Source organism: Pan troglodytes, chromosome 4 (genome assembly GCF_028858775.2).
Source record: "Pan troglodytes isolate AG18354 chromosome 4, NHGRI_mPanTro3-v2.0_pri, whole genome shotgun sequence".
Taxonomy (NCBI): Eukaryota; Metazoa; Chordata; class Mammalia; order Primates; family Hominidae; genus Pan; species Pan troglodytes.
Window position 1 is genome coordinate 54,516,738 of NC_072402.2, and position 12,227 is coordinate 54,528,964.

Below are 12,227 nucleotides of genomic sequence, written 5' to 3' on the forward strand. Positions count from 1 at the left end.
TTGCTTTTGATGTTTTAGACATGAAGTCCTTGCCCATGCCTATGTCCTGAATGGTAATGCCTAGGTTTTCTTCTAGGGTTTTTATGGTTTTAGGTCTAACATTTAAGTCTTTAATCCATCTTGAATTAATTTTTGTATAAGGTGTAAGGAAGGGATCCAGTTTCAGCTTTCTATATAGGGCTAGCCAGTTTTCCCAGCACCATTTATTAAATAGGGAATCGTTTCCCCATTGCTTGTTTTTCTCAGGTTTGTCAAAGATCAGATAGTTGTAGATATGTGGCATTATTTCCGAGGGCTCTGTTCTGTTCCATTGATCTATATCTCTGTTTTGGTACCAGTACCATGCTGTTTTGGTTACTGTAGCCTTGTAGTATAGTTTGAAGTCAGGTAGCGTGATGCCTCCAGCTTTGTTCTTTTGGCTTAGGATTGATTTGGCAATGCGAGCTCTTTTTTGGTTCCATATGAACTTTACAGTAGTTTTTTCCAAGTCTGTGAAGAAAGTCATTGGTAGCTTGATGGGGATGGCATTGAATCTTTAAATTACCTTGGGCAGTATGGCCATTTTCACGATATTGATTCTTCCTACCCATGAACATGGAATGTTCTTCCATTTGTTTGTATCCTCTTTTATTTCATTGAGCAGTGGTTTGTAGTTCTCCTTGAAGAGGTCCTTCACATCCCTTGTAAGTTGGATTCCTAGGTATTTTATTCTCTTTGAAGCAATTGTGAATGGGAGTTCACTCAATATTTGGCTCTCTGTTTGTCTGTTGTTGGTGTATAAGAACGCTTGTGATTTTTGTACATTGATTTCGTATCCTGAGACTTTGCTGAAGTTGCTTATCAGCTTAAGGAGATTTTGGGCTGAGACGATGGGGTTTTCTAGATATAAAATCATGTCGTCTGCAAACAGGGACAATTTGACTTCCTCTTTTCCTAATTGAATACCCTTTGTTTCCTTCTGCTGCCTAATTGCCCTGGTCAGAACTTCCAACACTATGTTGACTAGGAGTGGTGAGAGAAGGCATCCCAGTCTTGTGCCAGTTTTCAAAGGGAATGATTGCAGTTTTTGCCCATTCAGTATGATACTGGCTGTGGGTTTCTCATAGATAGCTCTTCTTATTTTGAGATACGTCCCATCAATAACTAATTTATTGAGATCTTTTAGCATGAAGGGCTGTTGAATTTTGTCAAAGGCCTTTTCTGCATCTATTGAGATAATCATGTGGTTTTTGTCTTCGGTTCTGTTTATATGCTTGATTACATTTATTGATTTGTGTATATTGAACCAGCCTTGCATCCCAGGGATGAAGCCCACTTGATCATGGTGGATAAACTTTTTGATGTGCTGCTGGATTTGTTTTGCCAGTATTTTATTGAGGATTTTTGCATCAATGTTCATCAAGGATATTGGTCTAAAATTCTCTTTTTTGGTTGTGTCTCTGCCTGGCTTTGGTATCAGGATGATGCTGGCCTCATCAAATGAGTTAGGGAGGATTCCCTCTTTTTCTATTGATTGGAATAGTTTCAGAAGGAATGGTAGCAGCTCCTCCTTGTACCTCAGGTAGAATTCGGCTGTGAATCCATCTGGTCCTGGACTCTTTTTGGTTGGTAAGCTATTGATTATTGCCACAATTTCAGATCCTGTTATTGGTCTATTCAGAGATTCAACTTCTTCCTGGTTTAGTCTTGGGAGAGTGTATGTGTCCAGGAATTTATCCACTTCTTCTAGATTTTCTAGTTTATTTGCGTAGAGGTTTTTGTAGTATTCTCTAATGGTAGTTTGTATTTCTGTGGGATCATTGGTGATATTCCCTTGATCATTTTTTATTGCATCTATTTGATTCTTCTCTCTTTTTTTCTTCATTAGTCTTGCTAGCAGTCTATCAATTTTGTTGATCTTTTCAAAAAACCAGCTCCTGGATTCATTAATTTTTGAAGGGTTTTTTGTGTCTCTATTTCCTTCAGTTCTGCTCTGATTTTAGTTATTTCTTGCCTTCTGCTAGCTTTTGAATATGTTTGCTCTTGCTTTTCTAGTTCTTTTAATTGTGATGTTAGGGTGTCAATTTTGGATCTTTCCTGCTTTCTCTTGTGGGCATTTAGTGCTATAAATTTCCCTCTACACACTGCTTTGAATGTGTCCCAGAGATTCTGGTATGTTGTGTCTTTGTTCTCGTTGGTTTCAAAGAATATATTTATTTCTGCCTTCATTTTGTTATGTACCCAGTAGTCATTCAGGAGCAGGTTGTTCAGTTTCCATGTAGTTGAGCGGTTTTGAGTGAGTTTCTTAATCCTGAGTTCCAGTTTGATTGCACTGTGGTCTGAGAGACAGTTTGTTATAATTTCTGTTCTTTTACATTTGCTGAGGAGAGCGTTACTTCCAACCATGTGGTCAATTTTGGAATAGGTGTGGTGTGGTGCTGAAAACAATGTATATTCTGTTGATTTGGGGTGGAGAGTTCTGTAGATGTATATTAGGTCTGCTTGGTGCAAAGCTGAGTTCAATTCCTGGGTATCCTTGTTAACTTTCTGTCTCGTTGCTCTGTCTAATGTTGACAGTGGGGTGTTAAAGTCTCCCATTATTATTGTGTGGGAGTCTAAGTCTCTTTGTAGGTCACTCAGGACTTGCTTTATGAATCTGGGTGCTCCTGTATTGGGTGCATATATATTTAAGATAGTTAGCTTTTCTTGTTGAATTGATCCCTTTGCCATTATGTAATGGCCTTCTTTGTCTCTTTTGGTCTTTGTTGGTTTAAAGTCTGTTTTATCAGAGACTAGGATTGCAACCCCTGCCTTTTTTTGTTTTCCATTTGCTTGGTAGATCTTCCTCCATCCTTTTATTTTGAGCCTATGTGTGTCTCTGCACGTGAGATGGGTTTCCTGAATACAGCACACTGATGGGTCTTGACCCTTTATCCAATTTGCCAGTCTGTGTCTTTTAATTGGAGCATTTAGTCTATTTATATTTAAAGTTAATATTGTTATGTGTGAAGTTGATCCTGTCATTATGATGTCAGCTGGTTATTTTGCTCATTAGTTGATGCGGTCTCTTCCTAGCATCGATGGTCTTTACAATTTGGCATGTTTTTGCAGTGGTTGGTACTGGTTGTTCCTTTCCATGTTTAGTGCTTCCTTCTGGAGCTCTTTTAGGCCTGGTGGTGACAAAATCTCTCAGCATTTGCTTGTCTGTAAAGGATTTTATTTCTCCTTCACTTATGAAGCTTAGTTTGGCTGGATATGAAATTCTGGCTTGAAAATTCTTTTCTTTAAGAATGTTGAATATTGGCCCCCATTATCTTCTGGCTTGTAGAGTTTCTGCCAAGAGATCTGCTGTTAGTCTGATGGGCTTCCCTTTGTGGGTAACCCGACCTTTCTCTCTGGCTGCCCTTAACATTTTTTCCTTCATTTCAACTTTGGTGAATCTGACAATTATGTGTCTTGGAGGTGCGCTTCTTGAGGAGTATCTTTGTGGCATTCTCTGTGTTTCCTGAATCTGAATGTTGGCCTGCCTTGCTAGATTGGGGAAGTTCTCCTGGATAATATCCTGCAGAGTGTTTTCCAACTTGGTTCCATTCTCCCCATCACTTTGAGGTACACCAATCAGACATAGATTTGGTCTTTTCACATAGTCCCATATTTCTTGGAGGCTTTGTTCGTTTCTTTTTATTCTTTTTTCTCCAAACTTCCCTTTTCGCTTCGTTTCATTCATTTCATCTTCCATCACTGATACCCTTTCTTCCAGTTGATCTCATTGGCTCCTGAGGCTTCTGCATTCTTCACGTAGTTCTCGAGCCTTGGCTTTCAGCTCCATCAGCTCCTTTAAGGACTTCTCTGTATTGGTTATTCTAGTTATACGTTCATCTAAATTTTTTTCAAAGTTTTCAACTTCTTTGCCTTTGGTTTGAATATTCTCCTGAAGCTCGGAGTAGTTTGATTGTCTGAAGCCTTCTTCTCTCAAGTCGTCAAAGTCATTCTTCGTCCAGCTTTGTTCCGTTGCTGGTGAGGAACTGCGTTCCTTTGGAGGAGGAGAGGGGCTCTGCTTTTTAGAATTTCCAGTTTTTCTGCTCTGATTTTCCCCATCTTTGTGGTTTTATCTGCTTTTGATCTTTGATGATGGTGATGTACAGATGGGTTTCAGGTGTGGATGTCCTTTCTGTTTGTTAGTTTTCCTTCTAAGAGACAGGACCCTCAGCTGCAGGTCTGTTGGAGTTTGCTAGAGGTCCACTCCAGACCCTGTTTGCCTGGGCATCAGTAGCGGTGTCTGCAGAACAGCGGATTTTCATGAACCGCAAATGCTACTGTCTGATGGTTCCTCTGGAAGTTTTGTCTCAGAGGAGTACTCGGCCATGTGAGGTGTCAGTCTGACCCTACTGGTGGGTGCCTCCCAGTTAGGCTGCTCAGGGGTCAGAGGTCAGGGATCCACTTGAGGAGGCACTCTGCCCGTTCTCAGATCTCCAGCTGCATGCTGGGAGAACCACTGCTCTCTTCAAAGCTGTCAGACAGGGACATTTAAGTCTGCAGAGGTTACTGCTGTCTTTTTGTTTGTCTGTGCCCTGCCCCCAGAGGTGGAGCCTACAGAGGCAGGCAGGCCTCCTTGAGCTGTGGTGGGCTCCACCCAGTTTGAGCTTCCTGGCTGCTTTGTTTACGTAAGCAAGCCTGGGCAATGGTGGGTGCCCCTCCTCCAGCCTCGCTGCCACCTTGCAGTTTGATCTCAGACTGCTGTGCTAGCAATCAGGGAGACTCTGTGGGCGTAGGACCCTCCAAGCCATGTGTGGGACATAATCTCCTGGTGCGCCGTTTTTTTAGCCCGTCGGAAAATCGCAGTATTCGGGTGGGAGTGACCTGATTTTCCAGGTATTGTCTGTCACCCCTTTCTTTGACTAGGAAAGGGAACTCCCTGACCCCTTGCGCTTCCCGAGTGAGGCAATTCCTCGCCCTGCTTCGCCTCGCACACAGTGTGCTGCACCCACTGTCCTGCACCCACTGTCTGGCACTCCCTAGTGAGATGAACCTGGTACCTCAGATGGAAATGCAGAAGTCACCTGTCTTCTGTGTCGCTCACGCTGGGAGCTGTAGACTGGAACTGTTCCTATTTGGCCATCTTGTCTCTTCCTCGATTTTTTTTTCATGTTTTTAATTTTTTTAATTCATATTTTGATATTCATCTTAATGCTAGATGTAAGTAAATTAGATTTTTCCCTGTTAATATTTTATAAACCATTTTTTCTTTTAATTTAGTGAGAGTGACAGATAGAATGATTTACTCTGAATTACTCTTCCTCTTGAAAGATTAAAGCTTGCTCTTAAGTAAAGTTTGTTATGCCTATCTGTTTTGTCTTCGGTTTATTTTTTTCCATGGAGCTGCTTCTTCCTTCTTACAAAATGAAGTTCTGGAGGACCAACAGGTCACTACATGTATTCATAGTTATATAAATTCTAGCAATGGTAACAGTTTGGCTCATGTTGGGGCCTGGCTACATGTTCTTCATTCCTGTTTAATAAATCTCATCTTTCTACCATATGCTAGTAATATATGGCTGGAATGCTGGTATGGGAATTACTCCCCTCTTTGCTGAAATAGTTCATCTCTTGTGTCCTTTTCCCCTTTTTATTCTTCTATTATTCTTAGCCTAAGTGATGGTTGTGATTGAATTCAGAAGTTTGATATTCCTACTCGGTTCATGTCCACCCCAAAGCAGAGAGGAGCCCATCATCATCAGTTGTTTTGAATCTGAATCCCCAGCAGGAAAAATAACTCCAAGGCTCTTACTAAGGCTGTCGTGTCTGTTCTGTCATGCGGTGAGTCAGCAACACTGACTGCATTTATTCTTCTGGGAATTGTTCTTCTAGGAGCTCTAGTAGTCATGGTACCTCCCTGCAGGAGTTCATGAATTAATAGGACTCATAGTGCAAAGTTTCTCTGAGAATTTTCTATAACACAAACTCCTTAACTTCCTGGTGGGTAATGTTTTCTGGGTGTTTTTTCTGTTATTTTATTTTATTTTTTTTTTTTGTCATTTCTTCTTTAGTAAAATGAAAATTGCAAGTAGAAAAGAAACTAAAAATGGATTTAGTGTGAGGACAGGTTCCTTTTCCTGGCAGGATTGTAGAACACTGGTATTCAGTTGACTGTTTACAATGAATATATCTTCTGGTTGGTCATGGCCAGAAGAGAAAATGTCATTGGTTTGTGCCCAAGCAAATTGATTATTAAAATACGTTGAATATGACCCCATGGTTGCAAACCTCCCTTTTCTTAGTAATTCTTAGAGATGAAGAAAGTCTTTTATCTGTTTTCTATTTCAACTTTCTGGGTAATCTCTATCCTTTCTTTTTTGATAAGTCTCTGTCTTCCCTCTATCAGTGTGAATAACGTTACTATTGAAAAACTGGTTCCCTAGCTACCTCAGTCCTGGAGTCTTAAGGTTTCTTCAAAACGTGACAGTCATGTTAAAATGAAATTCTCTGAATTTATTTAGAGCACTGTTTGTAAAAGTGTAAGTGTTATTATGCAGCCTTGCTTTCCTACCTACCTGAATTCTCTCCCCTACTCTCCCCAACTCATATTGCCAGCAGTGGGTAGCTGGCAGGATGTTTGAAAGATTTCTTCTTCACAATTCAAAAGGCTTGGTCGAGTAACAGGATTCATATCCCAAACCTCAACATCACACAATACTCCCATGTAACAAATCTGCACATGTACCCACTGTATTGAAAATAAAATTAAAAAAACTAAAAAAAAGCAAAAAAGCAAAAAAACAAAAAACAAAACAAAACAAAATCCCTGGTATATATTAAGAGTCCCAGTGACCTACTTCACTTGCAAATTAATGGCCATCTAGAGTGTAGAGTTTGGTTGAATGATTTATACTGCATTGTGATTCTAAAAATTAATTATTTTTAATTTCTTTGATACTCTAGATCAGTTTTCTAAGGTAAATGTGAAGTACATCAGTGACTCCAAACTCAATTGAGATCTCCCAATTTTCTTGGACTGACTATGTATATTTTAAAGAATTATTTACTTTCATACTTTGCCAAGACCCAGACAGAAAGAAGCTTTCAGTGTTCGTGGCAGCAGAAAAGAATACTAATAAGTGTTAGTCATCCACAGTAAATTAAAAATATAATAATAAAGGAAAATTAAACTGCTGTGTGTTTGGGTGTTTGCTCTATCACCATAAATTCACAACCTCATCTTCTAGTCTCTGAAAAGGAGTGGGTGTGGCAGGAAGCATTTGTGAAATTCCATTAGCATTTTTAGAGACAATTACTCCACTAAATGATTCAGGATTCAGCTCCTAGCTTCTAAGATTCTACTTAGGCTTATGAAGCATTTTATTCTGCAACAGAGTGTACATATAATGTAGAATTCTTAGGATTGAAAAACTTGTTAGCTTCCAACCCAAATTCTCTTACTTTTAGATGAGAAAATGCTGATGATTGACCTAAAGTCTTATATCTACTGGTGGAGGAGTGGAAATTCACTAGTTTACCTTCGCACTGGAGGTAGATTCAAACTACTTCAGAAACGACGTTAGACTAGAGCATAATGCTTGGCCATTGATAAATAAATAAATGAATATAAGATGTTGTGCCCTGAGATTCAGAATTGGCAGCAAGAATGTGGGTATTATAAAGGTATATTTTTCTTCTTGCCTTATTATTGAATAAGAGTACTTGAAAATGGATGAAGGCAACCAGATGTTGAGTCAGATTTCCTGAGCTTTGAATTTTGGACCTGCATTCATTTCATTTCTCTAGGAAGGTTGCCCCCCTCTTTATTTGTTCAGCGCTTATACCAGATTTTATTACACTGGAGATTTCTAAAGCCTCCAACCAAGGAAGATTCCCTGACTTCTGCCTTGCTGCTGCACCACACAAATAACCATATCAATTTATATCGCACTATTCTCAACCCCACAAACTCCATTTAGACCTAACAGCTATGGACAGTGGCCCTAATTTCCTAGGAACATGATCATTTTGTTCTTGTTTGGTGTCTATGCCAAGCTCCAAATCACAAAAAGCTGTTAATTCCAATTACCTTTTGCAAAATCCATTTTGAAGTCTTCTCACAGATGGATGTATTTAAAACACCTAGAAGGTTAACATCCTTTGTGAGTCCTCAGCTTTGACTTAGAAAAAGCTCATGCCACAGTGTGTATGTGTGAACATATTTCCTAAGAGCTGATATATGCCCATGGTGTCTCACTGGAGGGCTGGTGATAAATGATGAAACCATTTAGTGCATAAACTCATATAACCTTTCAGCAGAATCAATAATTTAGTTGCAATTTAGTTGCATACCTAAAACAATGCGAGGTTGAAGAACCCTGAGAAGAGTGGTAGCTCCTGATGACAGAAATAGGAGTCTCAGATATTCTTCTTTTGTTTCGCAAGTGGTATCAAGCATGTGTCTGACTCACTGGTGCTATTTTACATTGTGAAGGAACTATGGATGAGGGAAGGCAAAACCAGTGCAAATATTCTAGATCCACTTATTTCCTTCCCGCTTTCCCTTCCTCTCTTCCCCTCCTTCCTTTCTTCTTCTCTTTTATCTCTTCCTTCCTAAATTAATATTTTTGAGGGTAGGTAAAATAGCTATATTACTTAAAAGTCAAACTTTATAAAAAGGTAAAGCAGAGATGTCTGTCTCCCAATCCCATCTATTCCTCCTTCACCCTGTTCCCCATCTATGAGAAATTATATTTATTAGTGTCATGTTTATTTTTTCAGTGTTTCTATATGTAATACTCATTATATGTTATACAAACACAAATATACATATACATAATTTCCTTCCATTTTTATCAATTTCCTTCCTTTCTCACTGTCCTGCTCCTAGCTTTATTTTTACCAATTAATAAAACATACTAAAGATTTTTTTCATATCAGTGCATGAAGCTTTTCCTCTTTTTTCTTTCAACTGCATAATATTCCACTATGTGGAAATATCATGGTTTATTTAAATAAATTCTTATCAGGGAATATTTGAGTTGTTCCAGGGTTTTCTTTCTTTCTTTCTTTCTTTTTTGCTGTGAAAAACAATGTTACAGTGAATAACTAACATCATTTCTCATTTCATATGTGTACAAAGTATCTGTGGGATAGAGTTCCAGAACTGAAATTGCTGCTTGAAAGGGTAAATTGTTTCTGTGGATTTGTAGAAATTTCCAGATTTCCCTTTATAGTAGTTACACCACTTTATAATCCTACAGCAAAGTCTGAAAGTGTATTTTTCACACATCCTTTCAAAAACATTCAAACTTTGGATTTTTGTACATCTAATTAGTGAGAAATGATATACTTGTTTTCATTTTCAATCTATTCTTATAGATGAACCTGGACATATTTTCATAAGTTTAATAACCATTTGTTTTTCTTTCTTGGTAAACCATATTTCCTTTGCTAATTTTTCACTGGGCATTTGGTGTTGATTTCTGTCAAATCTTTACAAAGTAGAGAAGTTTGTACTTTGTTTATGATCTGAGTTGCAAATACTTTTATTCCTTCCTTGACATTTATCATTTGCCCTAACTTATGGTGAATTTTTACCATGCAAATGTTTTTGATTTTCATGTTGTTCAGTATGTCAATATATTTTATATTCATTACATTCAATAGTGGCTAAAACTTCCCAAATGTTGGTAGGAATATGGATGTCTAGATTAGTGAGGCTCAAATGCTCCAGGCAAGATCAACGCAAAAAATATTTTTCCTAGACACATTAAAATCAAATTGTCAAAATCAAAGACAAAGTGAGAATTCTGAAAGCAGCAAGAGAAAAACTACTCATCACATGGAAGGATACTCACAAAGGCTACAAGCAGATTTCTCAGCAGAAACTTTGCTGGGCAGGAGGGAGTGGAATGATGTATTCAGAGTACTAAAAGAAAAACAAAACTGCCACATAAGAATAATGAGTCTGTAAAAGCTGTACTTTAGAAATGAAGAGACATAAAATCATTCCCAGAAAAAAGAAAGCTAAGAGAGTTTATTTCCACTAGACCTGCCTTAAGAGAAATGCCAAAGGGAGTTCTTCAAGTTGAAATGAAAGGACCTGAAGTAACATCATGAAAACACATGAAATCCCATAGCTAACATCATACTCATGTTGTAAAGCCAAAAGCTTTTCCATTAAGATCAGCAAGAAGACAAGGGAGTTCACTCTCACCACTTCTATTCAACATAGTACTGGGAGTCCTAGCCAGGGCCACTAGGCAAGAAATGGAAATAAAAAATATCCAAATTGTAAAGGAAGAAGTTAAATTGTCTCTATTTGCATAAGGCATGGTTTTTTATAGGAATCTCTAAAAACTTCATCAAAAAACTTAAAATTAATAAATTCAGCAACGTTGCAGGATACAAAATTAACATACAAAATCCAGTTGCATTTCTGTACATTAACAACAAACTATTTGAGAAAGAAATTACAAAGACAGTCCGTTTACAATAGCATGAAAATAATAAAATACAGAAGAATAAATACAACCAGGGATGTGAAAGATCTGTACACTGAAAACTATAAGGCATTGATGAAAGAAATTTAAAACTACACGAATGAAAACATATTTTATGTCTATGTATTAGAAGAATTAATATTGTTAACATGCCTTTACTGTCCATGTAATATACAGATTCAACCCCTATCAAAATTCCAATTGCATTTTTATATAAAAATGTGTTGGGTACATTATAATTCTATTCTAGCTATTTGAAATATATAATAAATTATTGTTAACTATAGTTTTCCTACTGTCCTATCTAATGCTAGAACTTATTCCTTCTATTTAACCATATTTCTGTATCTATTAACCAACTTCCAGGCTGTGTGTTGACAGTTTTTCTAAGAGTTTTCCCAAGGCAAAGAGTAAGTGGAAGTCAATCTTAAATCACTGTGTCTGGCTGTGACCCGTGATAAAAGATTTAATGGAAAATTTCAGTTTAGATGAGGGTAACAGACATTCATCAGATACTGGGTGCTGGAGATAGATTCAGAGCTAAGTAAGAAATCCTATTTTTGAGATTAAGTAATCTCACTTCACACCCAGTGACACTGCAACTGTTGATTAAGAGTTTTCCAGTCTCTTTTTATCCCCGTTAGCCTACAGGAGCAGGTAAATATCTAGTTCCTTCTGGGTCTGAAGATTCTGTAAACTTAAAAGGAGAGATCCTTTCTGATTTGTATATTATTGGATTTTCTAATGTCCATCACAGCACCGGATTTAACACTCACACACATGCACACACACACAGGATATATTGAATGAGTAAATAAATACTTTAACAGACAGGAGAGTTGTTACTAACTGATCTCTAATATTACCTTATTGTTCTAATAACTGTGGATTTGATATAACTTTGGGAGCAAGCAAGGTATCAGTCTTAAAGTATAGACAAATTTACTATGTCACCTCAGATACTCAAACACAGAATATCCTATGCCCAAATGGCAAGGCTGAATTGACCCAAGTGATTAAGTCATACTCTTAAAACTGTATAACCTAATAACCTTTTATTAAGAATAAGTTCAGAAAAACAGTTCACAATTTCTTTTTACTTAAATTGTATATATTATATGTGCAGTTTTCAGACGTGAATGGGATTTGAGATCAGAAAGGCAGGGCTTCATACTGCATTTCTCCAACTTGCTCTCTATTTGTCCTTTAGCAAAAGACAATCTTTCCTTCTTTACTTTTTATTTGTTAAACACACACACACACACACACACACACACAGACACACACACACACAACTTCATAGCATCCAATGAGCAGTATCTAGGTACACGGCCAATGCAAAGCACTCATTTTCTTATTTCTCCTTCACATGTTTTTCATTCCTATTTTCCATCTTTGCCATGGACAAGACTTCATTCCCTAGCTGTGGCTTTAGAATAAGAGTATGACTAGATCATATTCATTTTTAGCTTAGCACATTACCTCCCATTTAGTTGAAATGAATATCAACAAGAATTCACACTTCTAAATGCTTGAAAGCACAATGTCCATCCAAGATCCAAGTGACTGAAATAATAAGAGCCTTGTTATATGAAGAAATACCAATTTTAATGATGTTTTCTGAGGCATTAACTGTTACTCTGAAAAGAAAGAAGAGTGTTGGTAAGACTTGGGTATGAGATAAAACAATTAGATATTTGCTTATAAACTGGAATGACCTTGTAAATGGCCCAGGAGCAATGTAATTAAATACCATAAAAGCTCAGA

General features: G+C 37.5%; 1 protein-coding gene across 15 annotated transcripts in view; it reads left to right on the top strand.

Annotated features, from left to right (window-relative positions):
- PDE4D (phosphodiesterase 4D) overlaps nucleotides 1-12,227 on the top strand; it is a 1,566,198-nt gene that overhangs the window by 423,389 nt on the left and 1,130,582 nt on the right. The window lies entirely within an intron of this gene.